This window comes from Protopterus annectens, chromosome 3.part0 (genome assembly GCF_019279795.1).
Source record: "Protopterus annectens isolate FY-2018-M chromosome 3.part0, PAN1.0, whole genome shotgun sequence".
NCBI classification, from domain to species: Eukaryota; Metazoa; Chordata; order Ceratodontiformes; family Protopteridae; genus Protopterus; species Protopterus annectens.
In genome coordinates, this window is record NC_056731.1 from 96466902 (window position 1) to 96489115 (window position 22214).

General features: G+C 41.0%; 1 protein-coding gene across 1 annotated transcript in view; it reads left to right on the top strand.

The window, feature by feature from the left end:
• The window catches only part of PITRM1 (pitrilysin metallopeptidase 1), a 1418909-nt gene that overhangs the window by 912788 nt on the left and 483907 nt on the right, over nt 1-22214 (top strand). The window lies entirely within an intron of this gene.

Below are 22214 nucleotides of genomic sequence, written 5' to 3' on the forward strand. Positions count from 1 at the left end.
TGTCCCCAGGAGACCCCCCCCCCCATTTCATCAGAAACCAAAGATGAGAAGAACTATACCAAGGCTTTGTTTGGAATTTAATCAGGACACGAACACCATTAAGGAGGTTATATTCCAATATTAGAACATGTCCAAACTATTATCAACATCACTAAAGGTGTTTGAACCTCCCATTATTATACATAGAAAAGGAAAATCACTAAAAAAGTATGTATGAAAAGAAAAAAAATAATTTTGGGGGACACCTTAAAGGTACCTATAAATGCTGGGCATGTAAATAGTGCCCACACATTGGAAATGCAGATAGTGTTACCTTACAATCAAGGGGAAGGCACATATGAGCATATAAATGCTATAACTGTAACAGTAGAGAGTCATATACATCACAGTTTGTTATGACTGTGGCTCCTTTTATGTTGGAAAAAAAACGAAAGAGCCTTGAAATGTGTTTATGAGCATACATGCGATATAAATAAGAACAGTGACAAAATGCTGTGTCAAAGTATTTATTAAATTACCCAAAAGGTTCTTTTACATTTCACATCCTGGAACAAATAGAAAAAGACCCTAGAGGGGGTCATTGGGAGGAAAGACTTGAATATCAAAACTCAGTGTGGCAATTAACATTGGAATCTAATAGACCACCAGTTTAAACAAACTAATCTCTATAACCCCTGTATTAAAACTTATATCAGCTAAATTTTAAACAAAAATGCATTTACATCACTGGTTTACAATACCTACAATACTTAACCATTTCCAGTTTTTAGAAATATTGATGTTTTCTTATTGTGAAGTTTTTTTTATAGATAATAAGTCATTTTATGGCATTCACATGTAGTAATTATCTTTCTTAGTGGCCTGTAAGTATTTTAATTATGGATGGCATGGTCCTTTAAGATGATGCTGAGGTTAATTAATGTGGGTTGCATCAGAGTATATAAAGCGAGTGATGAGTCAGTATGTATTTAGTGTTCTGAAGAAGTCCTGTATGTTATCAGGATGAAAGTGCTCAGCATTTAACTTAGTATTGAATAAATGGTCTTTTAATATTCAGTGGTTCCTTTTCGTGAAGATTCCTTTTGGCATCTCGCGTACAGCTTGTACTCTTCCTGTGAAGACTGGTGTTTGTGTGTTTTTTTTTTGGCTGTGGACTATTGTAACCTTTAAGATGTTCATCGTGTTACACTGCTGCAGTCATTACACTTGGGTTATCCTGCCTTCAGGCGGTCCCGTAGTCGGCCAGATTTCCAAAGTCTTGGTCCGGCGTCGGTTGCTGTTGCTTCTTCCCTGACGTCAGTGCACCAGGGGTATATAAGATGCATCCGACGCCATTTTCTTCAGTCTTTCTTGCCACGCGGTGCCCGAAGTAGAAGCAGTTCGCAAGTGCCGGTCGGCCGACTCCTGAGATTTTCGAAGTCGATTTTCAGATCCAAAGTCTTTAATAAAGCTAAATACCCCATTGGGGAAACTTTTTTCTTGCCTCAGACCGATGTCAGAAAAAGTTAATAATTGTATTTCTTGTGGGAAGCAAATACCTCATAAGGACTTCCACTCTTACTGTATTCCATGCCTAGGCCCTGATCACGACATCACTAGTTGTCGGTTTTGTGCTAGATTTAACAAACGCACTATAAAAAGACATTTTGATTTTGCTTTGCACTACTTTGGCCGAATTATACTATGCCGTTGGATCAACCGATGACCGCATTACCGAAAAAATGCAAAGACAATGATAAAGAGGCATCCGAGGTCCAAAACCAATGACGAAACCTCTTCTAGGCCAGTCGCCAGTTCGCCGGTTCTCAGTGAGGCGCTTTCGCAGCCCCTGACATCCGCTACCAACTCCCACATGGAGGCAACTAGGCCTCTGGAAACTCAAGGTATTGGGCCTACGGAAACTAATCCCTCAGATGGGTCCGGAGCTGCTGAGCAGGCATCGGCTTCTGAGGGTGTTTTCAGACCATCACAACTTACCATTAAAACAACAGCCAAGACAAAGGTACCATTAAAGACAAAGAAACAAGTACAGCATTCTCCTGGACAGTCCTCCATGCCTAAGAAACAGATGCTTAAAATGGCCGAAGACCTCATTACTCTAATCAGGGGTTCCCATCCCCCTCCTGAGAAAAGGCCTAGGCAGGATACAGATTATGACTCCTCTGATCAAGTTTCCATTTCCTCTGATTCCTCTTCAGACCAGGGATACTCTCTACCCCCCTATGAGGACTCTGATGCTGAAGAATCTATCCCTTCAGTCTCTCCTCCTGAGGATTATTCTTTTGGGGAAACTTTGCATACCATGAGGGAGCATTTCCTTTGGGAAAGTCAGGATTACTCAAAATCCAAGAAAAGGCTCAGGGATTTCCTTTTACTGCCTCAGTACAGGCCGCTGGCTATTCTGCCTGTGCTAGACATTGTGGATGATGTGTTCTCTGAATCCAGCTTATCTCCTGATTCTTTGCCCCCTGCTCCAGCCAAGCCAGATAGGTATTATAGAGTCCCCAACTCTCACAAGTTTCTTTACAAAAACCCTTCTGCTGATCCAGAAACTATTTCCCAGGGTCCAAAAGGGGTGAAGGCTTCCATTGCAAAAAATCCAGTATCCTCTGACAGAGATTCCAGAGCTTTGGATAGATGGGGGAAGAAAGTATACACTTCTGCAACTTTAGCAGTAAGAGCTTTAAATTGCCAATTTCACGTGCAAGTACCAACAATATTTAATGGCTCAGTTAAAACAGAAAATGCTTGCAAGCTGAGAAGCTCCTGATTGTAAAGAAATGCAGGATTTATTGCATGCAGTTGAACAGGTGGGAAAACATACTCTGCAATGTGGTTTTGATTCTTTAGAGGCCTCTTGTAGAGCCGCCGTTACAGGTTCTGTGATTCGTAGACATGCTTGGTTAAAAGAACAGAGTTTACCTGATCATGTTAAGGCAAAATTATTGGATGCTCCTTTACAGCATGATACCTTGTTTGGTGTTAAGGCAGAAGAGGTGCTAAAGAAAATGGAGGATAAAGCTAAAATCTATGCAAACAGTCAAGGATTTCTTACAGGTACAGCCACCTCGGTTTAGCAGGAATTGGCCAACAAAGAACTGGTCCTTTCCAGTGTCAGACAGGCCACAGCGAGGCAGATACAGACGCCCAAGAGGCAGATCTCAACCCCAAGGCTCAAACAGACAACGACAGTGGGGCACCTCAACCCCAAAAGGAGGTGAGGGCAAGTCTCAACCTTACAGGAAACAGTCACAATGACTTTCCCCTCCGTACGCCAAGCACGTCGCTTTTGGAAGCCCCCTTAGGGGGAAAACTAGCACTTTTTTCTCAAAACTGGCAAACAATCACCCAAGACAAATGGGTTCTGAATATTGTGTCTCAAGGTTCCAGGTTCCACTTTCATACTTTACCAAGGCTAAAAGGAATGCCAGACCTGCCACAAAATCAATGGGCAGAAGCACAAAAACAAATTTCAGCCCTCATGGACATGAGAGCTATTCAAAAAGTACCACAACAGGAACAAGGACAAGGATTTTACTCAAGACTCTTCCTGTTCCCCAGGAAGGACAAGGCCTGGAGGCCTATACTAGACCTTTCAGTTCTGAATACTTACCTGGATATTCCAAAATTCAAAATGTTGACATTACAGCAGCTTCTACCCATGCTGGGCAAGAAGGCTTGGCTTGTTACTCTGGACCTCAAAGAGGCATACATACACGCATGTCCCTATCAGACAAAATTGCAGAAGATACCTCTGATTCAAAGCTGGTACAATGCGCTACCAATTCTCTGCACTGCCCTTTGGCTTATCTACTGCACCCAGGGTCTTCACAAAGTGCCTGGCACCAGTAATTGCATTTTGCAGACAAAAAGGAATTCAAATATATCCATACCTGGACGACTGCCTCATTCAAGCAGAGACAAAGGACATTCTTCTACAGCATCTGGCATTTGTAAAAAGGTTGCTAATTTCTCTAGGGTACATAGTAAAAGAAAAGAAGTCAAAACTAGTGCCCTCGCAACAGATTATATTCGTGGGTGCCAGCTTAAATACAACGGCCCAGATGGCTTACCTCACGCCAGACAAACAAGTTCAACTAACTCAATATTTTCAATTACTGGCAAAAAAGTCCCATCTCCCTGCAAGAAAAATTCTGCAGGCCCTGGGATTCATGGCATTCTGCGTGCTACTAATACCATATGCCAGACTGCATATGAGGAAATTACAATGGTACCTAAAAAGTGTTTGGACTCCGCACTCTCACAGTTTAGAAGCAGTAATACCACTGATTCCCTGCCTGCAACAGGAGTTTTGATGGTGGGCACAGGCATGTCACCTAAACAAGGGTCAGCCTTTTACCTAACCCACAGCCAGGCAAAACAACAGATGCTTCGGATTACGCCTGGGGAGCACACATGGGAGGAAAATGCATTCAGGACAAGTGGACCACAGACCAGATGCATCTTCACATCAATCAAAAAGAGATGTTGGCTGTTCAAAATGCCCTAACAGCTTTCAAGGACCTTCTGTATCCAGGACAATTATTACTAAAGACAGACAACACCACAGTAATGTGGTACATAAACAAGCAAGGGGGCACTCATTCTTATCCCCTATGCAGACAAGCCATGACCTTGTGGAACACAGCTCTAACATATCAAGTTCACCTGCAAGCACAATTCCTGCCAGGAAAGAAAAATACTCTGGCAGACGATCAAAGCAGAAATATCATGGACCCTCACGAATGGAAATTGAATCCACAAATCTTCAGCATGGTAACGCAAACATGGGGATGCCCAGACATAGATCTTTTTGCCTCCCCACTGAATTGCCAACTACAAAAATTCTGCACAAGGACTTATCACAAACAAGCATGGAAAGTGGATGCTCTTTTGTTCCGCTGGAAAAACCTAAAAGTTTATGCCTTCCCACCACTGCCTCTCCTTTCAAAGGTACTCCTAAAAGCCAGACAAGAAAAACCACAGATGATCCTGATTGCTCCAGACTGGCCACGCCAGCACTGGTACCCTATCTTAAGGAACTTGGCTCAAGGCCCACCATGGATTTTACCTCAAATTCCACACCTTCTGACTCAACAAAACAATCAGATCCTGCACGGTCAGCTCAAAACCCTAAACCTGGCTGCACGGCAGATACATTAATCAAACGGGCAACACCTCTCTCTAAAGCTGTTATGGATATCATTTTGGAGGCCAGGAGGCCTAGCACCAGGAAAGCTTACTCAGAAAAATGGAAGAGATTCTGCGCCTGGAACCAGGCTCAAGGACTTGACCCTCTTGTTCCAAACATTCCTCAGATTTTACAATACTTAACCGAGATGCTGGACAGAGGTCTATCCTTTTCATCAATTAAGATCCACACCTCTGCCATTTCAGCACATTACAACATGGATCCTCCTTTATTCTCTCATCCCTTGCTAAAGCAGTACCTCAGACGGGCTAAAAACATAAGACTGCCCCAGAGAGCACCAACACCAACTTGGGACCTCAATTTTGTTTTGGAAAAACTGACCCTTCCACCTTTTGAGCCAGCCAACACAGCCAATCTAAGATTTTTATCATGGAAAACAGCTCTGCTCCTGGCAGTAACTTCAGCACGAAGAGTCTCAGAGCTACAGGCATTAATGGCAGTGGAACCTTTTATAATTTTTCATTAGGACAGGGTTTCTTTAAGGACAAACCCTACCTTTATGCCAAAGGTGATATCTAGTGTGGCTCTCAACCAAACCATCCATTTGCCAACTTTTTATCCAAACCCCCAGAATAAAGGGGAGAAACTTCTGCATTCTTTGGACATACACAGGCAAAGCTTTCAGGAAAACTGAGCAACTGTTTGTAGCATATGCTGCAGGATCACAGGGCAAGGCTATCTCAAAGCAGACTATATCCAAATGGATAGGACACTGTATTCATTACTGCTACACACCATGGAAAATCAGTCCCAAATACCATTAGGCCACATTTCACCAGGGCAACAGCCACTTCAACAGCCTTTCTCAGAAGAGTACCTACCAAGGAAATTTTGGAGGCTGCAACTTGGAGTTCAGTGCACACCTTTACCAAGCATTACCACCTGCCTCTTTACTCTAAATCCAGAACAGGGTTTGCCACTGCAGTTCTGCTGGGCCTCATAGCCAATCCTAACTCTTTATAGACCAGCCACCCAACCTTAGCTTTGGGATTCTACCCAAGTGTAATGACTGCAGCAGTGTAACACGATGAACATAGTACAGTTTTGTACCTACCATAAATGTAGATGTTAGAGTGTTCACACTGCTGCAGTCCAGGTTACCCTCCCTCCATCCCCTCTGAACTACCTGGACTTATCTATACCTTTCTATCCTATACAACCTTTGTGGTGTATTTGCTTGTAACTGAAGGTATTGTTTTTATTTTTTATGTATATTTTTTATTAGCAATATGTATTGCCTACCTATTGGGGGCACCTGACATCTGGGGCAAGAAAAACTGAAGAAAATGGTGTCAGATGCATCTTATATACCCCTGGCGCACTGACGTCAGGGAAGAAACGACAGCAACTGACGCCGGATCAAGACTTTGGAACTCTGGCTGACTGCGGGACCGCCTGACGGCAGGATAACCCAAGTGTAATGACTGCAGCAGTGTGAACACTCAAACATGTTAATTTAGTCATTTTAATATGGAAATGTTAATTTATTTAACATTATTTTTAATATACAAGTGTAATTAATGTAATTAACAATAGTTTTAATATGTTAACAATAAAATCAATCAAGAATTTTACATAGGAAGTTAACATTTAACATTTTAAACATTACAAGCATAAGAAATTAATAGTAATAATATTTTTGTAGATGAAATGCAAATGTTTTAAACAGTTATGAAAGCAGAAATACAACTTATCCAAAAGACTGATACGAAAAGCTCGACATCCAAGAACATCAATCGTCTGGAACACCGACAAAACACTAACGGTAAGTAACCAATTGCCCAACCAGAAAACTGAAGAAAGAAAACCCACCCATGTGGGGGGCTTTGCCCCCCATAACCCCCCTAACTAAATATACTAACTCCAAGATCGCACTACCACGGAGGTAAGGGACATGCTGGCCAAGTGGTTATTTACCGTTAGTGATTTGTCAGTTTTCCAGACGGTTAATTTTCTTGGATTTCGGGTTTTTCATCTCAGTCTTTTCAGTTTTGGATAAGTGGGATTTTGGGTTTCTAAACGGGACCCATGTGTATGTGTGTGTGTTAGTGTTTGTGTGTGTGTGTGTGTGTGTGTGTGTGTGTGTGTGTGTGTGTGTGTGTGTGTGTGTGTATATATATATATATATATATATATATATATATATATATATATATATATATATATATATATACACACACACACACGCACGTATATATGTATATATATATATATATATATATATATGTGTGTGTGTCTAGATATATATATATATATATATATATATGTGTGCATGTGTGTGTGTGTGTGTGTGTATATATATATATATATATATATATATATATATATATATATATATATATATATATATAAAAATCAAAGGTATTGTGAGCGAATAATATTTTGTTCTGTCTAATGACAGGTTATTCTCTGCGCAGTTGTGTATTATTGTTATATGTTTTCGCTGTTCTTGCTGAGTGTTATAATCTATAATAAAGCCTTGTTACAGATCTAGATACAGAATGTGTTAATGCAGGGGTTAAAACATCCTGTACCCAAAGCCACTTTTAATATTGGTGCAACATATGCATAGGAAATTCACAAATATACCTTTTCTTTTATTATGTTCAAAGAAACACAGCATTGGTTTATTGTTTAGCATACCTACAAGTACAAAGAAAGCCATTCTTTTACTCTTCAGATAAATACTTATCACAGACTTGTAATTGTAGAATTTAGATAACCTATTTAAGAGTGTCATGCTGTACCTTCTGCTACAAATGAACATAAATGATGAGTGGAAGAAAAGCAAATTACTAAAATAGCTGTAGTTGAAATACCTTATAAATTAAAAATAGTCCTTTAATAGTCCTTTAATAATAGTCCCCTTTGAGATGTACCTTACCAGACACCTGCAGCAACTGGAAAGAACCCAAAAGTACCTCACCAAGAGGATCAAAGGGCTCAAACAGATGCCATATGCTGCCCGGTTAAAGAAACTCCAGCTCTACTCAGTGGCATATCCCCTGCTCAGAGGCGATCTGTGCCTGACGTATAAAGCCATGTCCAACCCGGAATTAATGGACATGCTGCACCTCAGAAAATCCAAATCCCATCGAGCTACGCGCTCGAGAGACTTGAACCTCAGCACTGAAATAAATAGGACATGCTGGAGGGACAGATTCATAACCCAGAGGCTTCCTTCACTCTGGAATAAAATCCCAGTCCAGGTTAGGCAGAGTCCCTCATTGACTCTCTTCAAGAGGAATCTTGAGTGGATGGGAGATCGTAGGTTTACCCCGGGTATCACTTCTGTGTCACTGTTAGACAGAGGCACAGTATACTAACCTCTAAAAAGGGCATAGCAAAATTAATTTAAAATGGGTGGCGAAAGCCAAACACACTCTGGCTAGGCTTATAAATGCCCTAGGGCAGATACCCTAGTATGAACCAATGAACCATTTGTAGTTAAAAGTTGTATTACTGACTGCATTAGTTTAATGACAGAATTCAAAGCCGATTTGAAATGTCACTAGTCTTGACTGCTGCCATTCTGTGATCAGTTTTGTCTACTACAGAATCCGTGTAGCACATAATAATGTAGAAGTCTTGCAGTTAGAATGTGGTTTAAATGCTTTATTGCTAAAATATTTACAAATTATAATTCATTCCATAAATCACAGCAGCTCTTGACTGGACTAGAACCTAGAATTTCTGTATTCATTCATTCATTCATTTATTTATTTTGGTATACTTTACTAACTGGGTAAGTAAGCTGATCCAAAGACTTTCTCAGTAGCAGCCTTTCAAAAGCACTTACAAATGGATTTTCTTCTGAGTTGCATTTCAAACCAAGATTTACATGTTACAGCATCCCTGACATTTACTGTTTAGTAATTACTGTAGCTGTGCATTTACACAGATGTTGTTTACATAAATCAGAACAATACTTAAAGGTAATAGCAGTACTGTAGTTCAATAAATACTGTAGTTGTGCTTGTGTGTGAATGTTACACAAACCACTGCATCATACTCAGGGGTACTAGTACTGTATATTTACACTGGTTGCATAGCTGTCTCTCTTTATCAATATAGTTACACATTACTGAGTGTAATGTTATTGTTTATAGGATAGCTTAGGCACCCATTCCTTAGATATGTTCCATATAACAAACACATTAATATTTACTAGTGAGATGTGTTTTCAAGAGTTTTCAAAATAGAAATAGTTTGATAACTGTGTGGCATAATATTCCACATTAAAGTTGTTTAGGTTGTTTGAAATAAAAGATTAACTAAATCAGTTCTGGCTAATGCTTAGCTGTAAACCTATACATGATACTGTACTCTGCATTGTATCAAAGTTACTTGTGTCGTTTGCACAGAGCCTGATGCCATTGTTAAATAAGTGCCTGGAATCTTCTCATGCATCACTTATTACCACCATCCATTCTACAGCCAAAGGGACTCTGGTTTGATCTTATGTGACAAAGAGTAGAAACTGTCCATTAGTACAAAGTGTCAAAGGCTGCTATTTCTTAATCTGATGCACTAACAGTATGTAGTTACTTGAAATATTATGACTTTGTGTGAAAATGACAGCCACTGAGGACTGGGAAATTTGGTCTCAGAACTAAAATACTTACACACTTTGCAGCTGTAGGGGTCAACAGGGCCATAGCTAACTCATCTAGTTCCCAATGCCAGTTTCCGATCTGGTTCCTTGTTCCTTCAATTCTTCAGCTGATGTGCAAAGAAAAGGTCCATTCTGCATCAAGAACCATCCCCACCTGTGCCCTTAGCTCTTCAAATGAAGAGTAAAAAACAAAACAATCCCTGCCCCCTCAGCTCTTCAGTTTAAGAGGAAAAAAAGCTTAAACTGTAGTAATCCAATCACTACATTTTAATGGCTTGCTACAACATTCAGAAATGTCAGAAAAAAAAATGCAAGAACTGCATTTCACTATTGCACTTCGTAACACCTTGCGCCCAGGTATCTACCCCTTTTGCCCCCACCGTTGCTATGATACTGAATCTTAAGCTCAAGTATTTCTGCAAGAATTACCAACTCTGTTCACACATGCAGTCATGGGAAAAGATAGAGAGGAAAGCTGTCACACTGTGTAGGTAGAATTCACCATACTTTAAGCTGTGTAGGTAAATTATCATAACTATGTGATAATTTTCTTTGTCATAATAAAAAAATATTGTCTCACATTATTAACGACACCAGTGTTATGGCATTCAGCTTCCAGCTGTAAAAGCATATTTTAGCTAACCTTTATCCTTAGATTAACAGGCCATCCTTTGATAGCCTTCTTGCATTTACACAACATAACATCCTTGGATGCATGGAACTGGTGCTGGAAAGCTTCCATGAATTTCTTAACATGGATGTTCTCGTGTTTCACTGTTGCAGTCATTACATTTGGGTAATCTGCTGGCAGGTTGCCCTCAGTCGGCCTGAATTCCAAAGTCTTGGGTCCTGCGTCGATTGCTGTCTCCTCTTCCATGACTTCAGGTCATCAGGGGTATAAAACAAGCAGCCAATGCCATTTTCTTTAGTCTTTTTTACCGCGCGGTGCCCGAAGCAGAAGCATTTCGCAAGTGCCGGTTGGCCGACTCCTGAAATATTTGTGTTTGAGTTTCAAAACCAAAGTCTTCACTAAAGCTAAGTACCCTGTTGGGGAAACTTTTTTTCTTGCTCCATACCGATGTCAGAAAAAGTTAATAATTGTATTACTTGTGGGAAGCAAATACCTCATAAGGATTTCCATTTATACTGTATTCCTTGCCTAGGCCCTGAACACAACATGCCTGCCTGTCGGTTTTGTGCTAGATTTAAACAACACACTATTAAGCGTTGGTATATTTTTGCCTCAAAGTATTTTGGAAATTGATTTAACTACCCAGAAATGTCGTCTGATAGCAATCCGACTACCGGAGTACATAAAAAGCACAAAGAAAAGGACAGAGAGAGACAGACGAGGTCCAAAACTGACCACGAAGCTTCTCCTAAGCCAGTCGCTGGTACTCAGTGAGGTGCTTTTGCAGCCCCGATACCCGCTACTTTCGAGTTGCAGACCCCTACCGACACCCATGTGGAGTACGGCATGCCGCGAGATACTCAAAGTATTGGACACACGGATGTATCTCCCTCGGATGGGTCCGGAGCCACTGAGCTTGGCACTGGCTTCTGAGGGTGTATTCAGGCCTCAAAATTTTTTATATCAAACCGACGACAGCTGCAAAACCAAAGACAAAAGCAACTTCTAAAACTAAAAAACTGACGCATGAGCCACATGCACAGGCCTCTATGCCTAAAAAACAGATGATCAAAATGGCTGAAGACCTTATTACCTTGATCCAGGGGTTCCCATCCCCCTCCAGATAAGAGGCCTAGGCAAGACACTGATTATGACTCTTCAGATTAGGTTTCTATTTCTTCTGATTCCTCTTCTGATCAGGAATTATCTGTACCTCCCTGTGAGGATTCTGATGCAGAGGAGTCTATACCATCTGCATCACCTCCTGAGGATTATTCATTTGGAGAAACCTTGCATACTTTGAGGGAGCATTTTCACTGGGAGAGTTAAGATTTCTCAGAATCAAAAAAGAGGCTCATGGATTTCCTTCTTCTCCCTCAGCACAGGCCTTTAGCCATACCCCGTTTTAGACATTGTGGATGATGTGTTTTCGGAGTCATGTTTGACCCCTGATTCCTTACCTCCGGCTCCCAGCAAGCCTGACAGATATTACAGGGTCCATGACTCACACAAATTTTTATTTAGAAACCCTGCTGCTGACCCTGAAACTATTTCACAGGGTCCAAAGGGAGTTAAAGCCTCAACAGCAAAAAATCCTACCCCCTCTGACAGAGATTCAAGGGCACTGGATAGATGGGGAAAAAAGGTTTATACATCTGCAACCTTGGCAGTTAGGGCCTTAAACTGCCAGTTTCATATGCTCAAGTATCAACAACATGTTATGGGATTGCTGAAACAGAAAATGATGTTGATTTCTGAATGTGCAGACAATACAGAATTGCAGGAATTATTGCATGCAGCTGAATAGGTTGGAAAGCATACTTTGCAATGTGGTTTTTGATTCCTTAGAGGCCTCCTGCAGGGCCACAATTACTGGATCTGTGATTAGGAGGCATGCCTGGTTAAAGGAACAAAATTTGCCTGATCATGTTAAAGCTAAATTACTAGATGCACCTTTACAGCATGATACTCTGTTTGGTATTAAGGCTGAAGAGGTTTGAAAGAAAATGGAAGACAAAGCTAAGCCTATGCAAACTGTAAAAGACTTCTTACGAGTGCAGCCACCAAGATTCAGTAGACACTGGCCTACAGAAAATTGGTCCTTTCCTGTGTCAGACAGAGCTCAAATGGGAAAATCCAGACACCCTAAGGGTTCCAGATACCAGGCGCAAGATTCATACAGGTCAAAGCAATGGGGCACCTCTACCACCAAATCTGGAGTAGATAAAGTGCAAACTTACAGAAAACAGTCCAAATGACTTCCGTCTGCCTTCACCAAGTGCTTATCTTTTGGCAGCACCCCAGGGGGAAAATTAGCACTTTCTGCTCACAATTGGCAGTTAATAACCCAGGACAAGTGAGTGCTAAATATAGTATCACAAGGATACAGATTCCATTTCCATACTCTGCCAATGGCGAACGGTTGGCCAGATCTGCCAGAAAATCAATGGGCCGTGGCACAAACACAGGTTATGTCCCTCATGGATATGGGGGCCATTCAGCCAGTACCAGAACAGGAAAAAGGACAATGTTTTTACTCAAGACTGTTCTTGGTACCCAGAAAGGACAAGGCCTGGCGGCCAATACTGGATTTATCGATTTTGAACACATACCTGGACATTCCAAAATTCAGAATGCTGACTTTGCAGCAGCTTCTGCCCATTCTGGGTAAGAATGCTTGGCTGGTGACATTAGACCTAAAAGAGGCATACCTGCATGTCCCAGTAAGACAATCGTGCAGAAGAAACCTCAGATTCAAGGCTGGCTTAATGCATTACCAGTTCTCTGCACTGCCCTTTGGCTTATATACTGTGCCCAGGGTCTTTACAAAGTGCCTGGCACCAGTGATTGCATTTTGCAGACGAAGTATACAAATATATCCTTACTTGGACAACTGCCTCATTCAAGCAGAGAACAAGGACATTCTTCTTCAACACCTGGCGTTTGTGAAAAGGCTTCTAACATGCCTAGGGTACACAGTAAATGAAAAGAATTCACAACTGGTACCCTCTCAAAAGATGACATTCCTTGGTGCAAGCTTGATTACAACTGCCCAGATAGCTTACCTCACGCCAGACAAGCAAAGGCAACTGACTACTTACTTCAAACTGATGGCAACAAAAACCCATTGATCTGCAAGACAAATTCTGCAGGCTTTGGGCTTCATGGTATCCTGCATCCTACTGATTCCATATGCAAGACTGCATATGAGGAAACTTCAGTGGTGCCTAAAAAGTTTATGGAGTCAACATTGTCACAGTCTGGAAACAATGATTCCTCTCATTCCCTGCCTACAACAGGAGTTTCTATGGTGGGCAAAGGCATGTCACCAAAACATGGGATGGCCCTTCACTCTACCCCCTGCCAGCCAAACCTTAACAACAGACTCATCAGATTATGCATGGGTGGCCCACATGGCGGGAAGATGCATTCAGGACATATGGACCCCAAAACAAATGCATCTACATATCAACCAGAAAGAGATGCTAGCTGTTCAAAATGCCCTGACAGCCTTCAAGGACTTACTTCATCCAGGACAACTACTGATAAAGATGGACAACACCACGGTCATGTGGTACATAAACAAGCGGGGGGGGGCACGCACTCATACCCCTTTGCAGATTAGCCATGGCACTGTGGGACACAGCTTTGACTTACCAAATACATCTTCAAACTCAATTCCTGCCAGGAAAATAAAATACTCTGGCAGCCAACTTAAGCAGAAACCTTATGGATCCCTCACGAGTGGAAACTAGATTCACAAGTCTTCAGCATGATAACAAAGAAATGGGGGAGCCCAGACATAGATCTATTTGCCTCTCCTCAAAATTACCAATTGAAAAGATTCTGAACAAGGACTTATCTATACAAGCATGGAAAGTGGACGCCCTATCCTTCAGTTGGAAAAACCTATCAGTTTACGCCTTTCCTCCTTTGCCTCTTCTTCCCACGGTCCTCCTAAAAGTCAGACAAGAGAAACCAAAGATGATACTAATTGCCCCGGACTGGCCCCGCCAATACTGGTACACAGTCCTAAAGAACTTGTCTCAATACCCTGCTTGGATCTTATCCCAAAGACCTCAACTTTTGTCCCAGCAAAACAATCAGATCCTGCACAATCAACTCCAGACACTGAAACTGGCAGCATGGCTGATCATATAGTTATACAAACAACACCTCTCAGTAAATCTGTGATGGATGTCATTTTGGAAGCCAGAAGGCCTAGTACTAGAAAATCTTATGCTGATAAATGGAAGAGATTCTGTGCTTGGAATCAAGCAGAAGGAACTTATACAGCAGAACCAACTATTCCTCAATACTTGACTGAGATGCTTGACAATGGCCTATCTTTCTCATCAATTAAAATCCATGCCTCTGCCATTTCGACTCCTTACAATACAGAGCCACCATTTTTTTCTCATCCTTTACTAAAGCAGTATCTTAGAGGGACCAAAAATGTAAGGCCTCCTAGAAGATCACCAATACCTGCATGGTACCTCAATTATGTGTTGGAAAAGCTCACCCTGTCTCCATTTGAACCAGCTGTTACTGTTGATATAAAGTTCTTATCATGGAAAACAGCTCTGCAACTAGCAATTACTTCAGCAAGAAGAGTCTCAGAGCTACAGGCCCTCATGGCTGTGGAGCCTTTTATCATATTTTACCCAGACAGGGTGTCTGAGGACAAATCCAACATTTATGCCTAAGGTGGTTTCCAGTGTGGCTCTTAACCAAGCTGTTCATCTGCCAACCTTTTATCCAAATCCGCAGAACAAGGGGGAGAGAATGCTGCATTCCTTGGATGTACACAGACAGCTAAGATTCTGCTTGAGCAGGACTAAAGCTCTAAGAAAAACTGAGCAATTGCTAGTGACATATGCTGCAGGATCAGAAGGAAAGGTTATTTCAAAGCAGACTATTTCAAAGTGGATAAGCCACTGTATTCGTTTCTGCTACTTACACCATGGTATAACTGTGCCCAAGGGCATTAGGTCTCATTCCACCAGAGCTGCAGCTACTTCAGCAGCCTTTCTCAGAGGAGTACCAACCAAAGACATTCTAGAGGCTGCTACTTGGAGTTCTGTTCACACCTTTACAAAGCATTATCATTTGCCTCAAGTCCAGGGCAGGCTTTGCCACTGCAGTTCTGCAGGGCCTTATAGTCGCACCTAATGCTGTTTAGCTCCAGCCTCCCAACCATAGCTTTGGGATTCTACCCAAATGTAATGACTGCAACAGTGAAACATGAAGAACATAGTACAGTTGTGTACACTTACCGTAAATGTAGATGTTCGAGTGTATTCACTGTTGCAGTCCAGGTTACCCGCCCGCCATCCCCCCTTTCATTCTGGAGTTTATCTTTCCTTCTCTATCTTCTACAACTAGGTAAAGTTTATATTGATGCATGTATATATGGTTTTTATACATATATATTTTTGCTACCTTTTTGGGGGCACCTGACATCTGGGGCAAGAAAAACTAATGAAAATGGCGTTGGCTGCTTGTTTTATACCCCTGATGACCTGACGTCATGGAAGAGGAGACAGCAACTGATGCAGGACCCAAGACTTTGGAATTCAGGCCAGCTGAGGGCAACCTGCCAGCAGATTACCCAAATGTAATGACTGCAACAGTGAATACACTCTAACATGTACATTTATGGTAAGTGTACAAAACTGTACTTTCTACCTTTACATCTAAGAATTATATTTACACCTAGTCACTGACTACAGTGTACTTAAACTGCCATTAAAACTGACACTGTACAGATTGTATGTAAAACAGTTATAATCGAGCGCTAAGGAACAATTAGCATTGCTTGCCATGTGTGACAAATTTTGCATAAGATTACTCTCCTTGTCTATAAGATAACTATTTACAGAACAGTAGTAGTGTATCTTACTGCAAAGTATTTCTCTTACTAAGAGATAATGATTGAATTATGGGACTAAGCAGATACATGCAAACTAAATTGTTAAGCATGGCAAAGTTGGGCGCACACCTCTACTACATCTCAAATCATTTCCTAACTCAGTGGCTACTAGTCCTAGCTTTATCACTACTACCACGGAAAAGATGCGGTTCCAAAGCAAAAGCATATTTTTCTGCTCTACTGTTTCCAGCTGCCGAGTAAATTCTGTTTTATACAATTTTCTTAGCAGTGGCACTGGTACTGACTCAGTGTTCACCTTACTAAAATGAGCTTGGTTATGGCATACATATGCACTGTTAAACTTTACTTTTCTGGGGGGGTATTAAACTTCATGTGCTGAAAAGGGTAATTAATTTACAACAGAACATCATTGCATTTGCTGTAACAATCCCACCTTTATAGGCATAACACCCTATAAAACATATTAAAGGCGAACATTTTCCTTAATTTCACAGACACAGTGGTTGAATAACATTAGTTGTTTGTATACTGCTCAACATACAACAGTTGAGGCTTGTAATATACTTTGATCCCTTACACGTTACATGAAGGTAACTGCTGATAAAATTGAAAGGGCAAACTGACAGGAATAAAGTACTTGAAATTTAATTTACAGGTGTTTTCACTGAAATTAGTACATTGTTTTTACAGCACCTCTGGTTTTGTAAATGTACACATAAAACATTTTTTAATTAGTCTGATTCATTATGAGCAGAGCTACCATTAGCTGAGCTTTTAATCAAATTTTGTAATACACGTTTTTTTTTTCTCCAAGAAAATAATAGTGATTTTAAATGGCCAGAGAATGGAGAAATATATACTATAGGCTGTTTCTAGTAGGCAGGTCATTATGGGTGACTTAACTCATGGAACTAGGGCATAGTCATGCATTGGGCATGTACTTTACTTCAGTTGTCTTGTGGAAGGATGTCACTCTTGCTGTACCCCAGTTCTCAGACATTTTGGCACTAGCCAATGATAATGTTGAGGGTTTATGTTTGGGGTTTTGCTTGCACACAGTCCAGCCCCTTAAGCTTCCTACGAGCGAACCCATCTGGCCAGTATACTGTACTAATCCTTTAAAGCAGACAATTTCCTTTTCCATCTTTTTTCCAAGTTGTTCTAATCTCCCTCAGCCATTTGCTTAACATGTCTTCATGTTCAGTCCTGGGACCGCTCTTGTTTAGCATCTACTTCTGTGAAGTACAGGCCAACACTAAGGGACTCTGGCTAACAAAGTTTGCAGATGACTGCAAATTGGGAACCATTATTGAATCCCCAAATTATGTGGATATTCTACAAAAGGGCCTTACAGAAACAGATGCTTGGTGCCAGAGCCATGGGCTCAAGCTAAATGCCAAGAAATGTATAGTTATCCACTTTGGGAAAAAACATGTATCCATGAATTACCACATAGGTGGCAGTACACTAAACACTGAAAGTGTGATGAGAGACTTAGGGACGCAGGTGAACAGTGGTCTCACCTTCGATAACCACATCGCCACAACAGTCAGGAAACCCTTCTATGTGGCACACCTCATCACTAAGGGCTTTTCATCCAGAAAAAAGGAGGTCATTGTCCCACTGTACTCCTCCCTCATTAGACCCTTTATAGAGTACAATGCCCTGTTTGGTATGCACCTCACAAGACATCTGCAACAGCTGGAAAGGCCGCAGAAATACCTCACTGAAAGAATCACAGGCCTAAAGCAGATGCCGTATGCTGACCTAGAAAAACTCCAGCTGTATTCTGTGGCATATCGTCTACTCAGAGGCGATCTCTGCTTAACATGCAAGGCCATGTCAAACCCTGAGCTGTTGGACATGCTCCACTTAAAGAAATCCCAATCGCTCAGAGCCACACGCTCCAGAGAGCTAAACCTTGTCATCACAATGAACAAAACATGCTGGAGGGATAGGTTCCTGACCCAGAGACTCCCCATACTCTGGAATAGACTGCCCATACATGTCAAGCAGAGCGCCTCCTTGGCCATCTTCAAAAGGAAGGTTGACGATTGGATGGGAGATGGGAAATTCCCCCCGGGGATCACGTCAGTCGCCTTGCTAGACAGGGGTCCAGGGAAGTAAATATTGTGGGAAGAAATATCCGGGGAATTGTTTGGCTAGGCTTGTATAGGCCCTAGGGCCGATAGCCTAGTACCAACCTATGAACCTATGTTAGGTCTGTCCTTCTTTTGCTGCTTTCTTCTGCATAACTTAAAAAGCCTTTGTTCCCTTTGACTGCTTCTTTCAGCATGCAACATGATTGCCCTCTTACTTTGCCTCCTTGAACTGTGCCACTTCACCTCCTTACCCGTCCATTCCACCTTTGGCCTAAGTGCTATCCTTAGACCATTAAATAGCTATATCAACCTTCTCTTTTTGTTTCTTAAATATTCATCAAATCCTTCCAATAATCCTTATCCCTGTCAAACTCTCATAGCTTTTGTTTATTAGCCAGGACAGTGGACTTATCCAGAGGTTCAATTTTAGCAAATGCCCAGGCTCACAAAAGTAGAAAACTTACAGAAGACAAACATTAAGCAGTTCTTAAAAGTAACTGAAAGCAGTTAAATATTGTATATGTGTTACGTATAGTCTTTAAAAAATAAATTAACGTAGGTGAAAAATAGTATATAACAGCATGTGAGTAAGGATGCTCCTTATTTCATCCCAGACCTTCCCATTTGGTTAGAGACTGGCCTTACCAAGCCTATGGTTGGTAATTCTATATTACCCCTAATCAGAATAACTGTGATCATACTGTGGATAATTTGAGGGGAGCCCATGCATGGGATAAAGCATTTAGGAGCTGCCTCTGTCTATTACTATTATAGTGATCAGCCTTTAGGTATATTTTGTGTTTCAATCCATAGATCTATGTTGCACTTAGATGGACAGGGATGAACTTTGTTGACGGTAGATGGGGAGTCTGTACCAGAGCAGACGTTTCCTCTGCAGGATATACGTGTCCCTGTATACCATTCTGCTGATGTTGCAGAAGGGGTTTAGATCCCTAGACAAAGTATTTCTGATGCCATTGGACTTGCTGACATGCCACAAGTCTTTCAGTATTAGGTCAGAGGATGCCTTGCATGCCAGATACAGATCACCTCTTAGCAGTCCAGGACAGAGAGTATAGTGACAGAGCTTTGAGGCAGTCCATGTAGGACACGTTGTTTAGACCTTGTATCCTTTTAGTAAGGTATCTCTGTGGTTTATTCCAGTTTTTGCATGTGTCAGAACAGATGCATGTCAAAGGGGAAATTATATTCAGTAATAATTTGGCTAAGTAGAAGACATTTTCTGCCTACCTGACAAGAAATTCTCTGCTACCTCAGTCATTCATGTTGTAAGTCATTCTACTATATCGCAGACACCATTATTATTTTGTTACATGTTTTTGGCATTTTTGCCTTATGTGAGATTTTCAGGTTAAGGACTATGGCCTAGCAATAGCTGGACATTCAGTTCAAGGTCCGCAACTTTGCCCCTTTGAAAAACTCTTCTTCTTGTAACTTGACACCAGAAAAAGCGTTTTGTTCGACTAGAACAAGGAACACAATATACAAAACGCAGAACTGCCACTCGCCAACTTATAACAGCAAAGTGAATAAGACTGCTATTAATCCACTGGAATCGTTGAAATCATATATAAAAATTTATTTGAAGTTGAATAAAAATAGAGTAGTTAAGCGCTTTCACTCCTCTAAGCGAGCTTCATCAGAACAAACAGATTGTGCTCATCTACAACATTTAAATATACATGTCTTAGCGCGAAATTTAATAGTCTTAAAGCTACAACAGGCAGTTAATACCTTCATTCATAAAATAGTACCTTCGTTCCTGAATAATACCTTCATTCATGAATATTTTAGGGACAATACTGTGCACAGTTTTTTATTCCAAACATTGTTAGTAGGGCTACTTAGTACTATTTTACGAATGAAGGTACTATTTTATGAATGAAGGTATTAATTGCCTGTTGTAGCTTTAAGACTATTAAATTTGGCGCTAAGACATGTATATTTAAATGTTGTAGATGAGCACAATCTGTTTGTTCTGATGAAGCTCGCTTAGACGAGTGAAAGCGCTTAACTACTCTATTTTTATTCAACTTCAAATACATTTTTATATATGATTTCAACGATTCCAGTGGATTAATAGCAGTCTTATTCACTTTGCTGTTATAAGTTGGTGAGTGGCAGTTCTGCGTTTTGTATATTGTGTTCCTTCTTGTAACTTGAATCCCATGATTGATTGGCAATCTGTTCCAGCGTCATCACACTTGTTGGTTTGGCAGCTCCAGAGTTTGCTTTTTAGAAGACCATTTGCTTTGAGGCCATCAGTTTTCTTCACACAATTTGAGATTTGTACCCTTATATGTACAAACTGTATAATCTTTCACAGAGATGGGCATCCTTTAATTCAGCTGATGATTCTTGTCAAAAGTGTTATCTGAGCTGTACTTCACTTCAATTACATCCCTGTTTTCTTCTGGAGGACCAAATCTTGGTGGGGTGGATAGTTGAGGCATCACAGATATGCACTGCCCATTCAACTTGCTACTTGAGAATAAGTTCTGGAAGGTAAAAATGCAGTCTGTTGCTTCCAGAATGTAATGGACTGGCAGATGTTGCTAGGCAAACCCTGTTAGACTGGATTATCAGCTGTTTTATGTTTTTTCCATCAGGCAACATGTTGCCTAATGGACCATGTTGCTGTCAAAAGTTGCTTGACCATCTCTATGCCTCATCCAGTTTTTGCCTTAAGAATGTCTTCATTGCAGGCACTTGGCCATCACATCAGATGACACCTTCACCAGGCATTGTAACCTTCTGTTTTAGCTTCTTCCACTCTGACGAATTTGCTGCGTTGGATTCAGTGCTATCAGAGAATGCCCCTCCCAGCCTCACCCACACATCCTTTGAAGGCACCTGATAATAAGTTAAAAGATACGCTTACATTAGCAGTTGATTAGTGAGTCAGGTACTCTTCATGGGCCTTAATTGCCGTCCTTCTGTCTCCCTTTGCTTGGACTGCTCCTCCCAACAAGCTGTTCCCCTAGGGTTCACTGTAATTCAGGAAGTTGTGTTGTATGCAAAATTACCACTAGTTTCAGCTCTCAGTGTAAACAGTGTACCATTCGGAAAGGGCCCCCTTGTTATGACAAGAACTAAAATTGTGAGTCTTTGTAATTTCATTTTTTTTAATTTTAATTTTCAGGAACTGTACTTGTGTACTAGTTGCAGGCAAAATGATGGGCTAAGTGTGTTCCCAGAGCCCAGAGCAAGAAATTAGTGTATGTACCACTTGAGAATGGGAGTTTCATAGAAACAAAATGGGAAATTGGAATAGAAGAGAGAATTAATTTGGTCATAATTCTTACAAGGAACAAGGTTCTCTTTTAGATGGCCAATACTGTAAGAGCCTATGGGTTCTGCCTTGTCTCTTTTTCTTGTATATTTTAGTTACAATGTAAAGGAACCCGTATTGGCCGTCTTGTATCATAATCTGGTTGTAAGCAGAACTCTTGCCCAGGGCAGTCTTGGAAAGCATGTTCTCATGGCAGTCCTTTTCTCTGACCTCTGGTAAAGAAACATCTTTAAAGATGAAAGATAAAGATGGTAAAGATGAACATCTGTCCTTCAAATTGCAAGGTTCATTTGGCTTGATTATGTCCTGTAAGACTTGTCTTCCTAAACAGCCATTATCCTATCTTAGCATATATTTTAAGTTTCAAGATCTCACCCCCCCCCCCCCCTCCCCACCTTACAGCCTTACCTTGTGTTGCTTAGGGACATATTCTTTGTCTTTGTGTCTT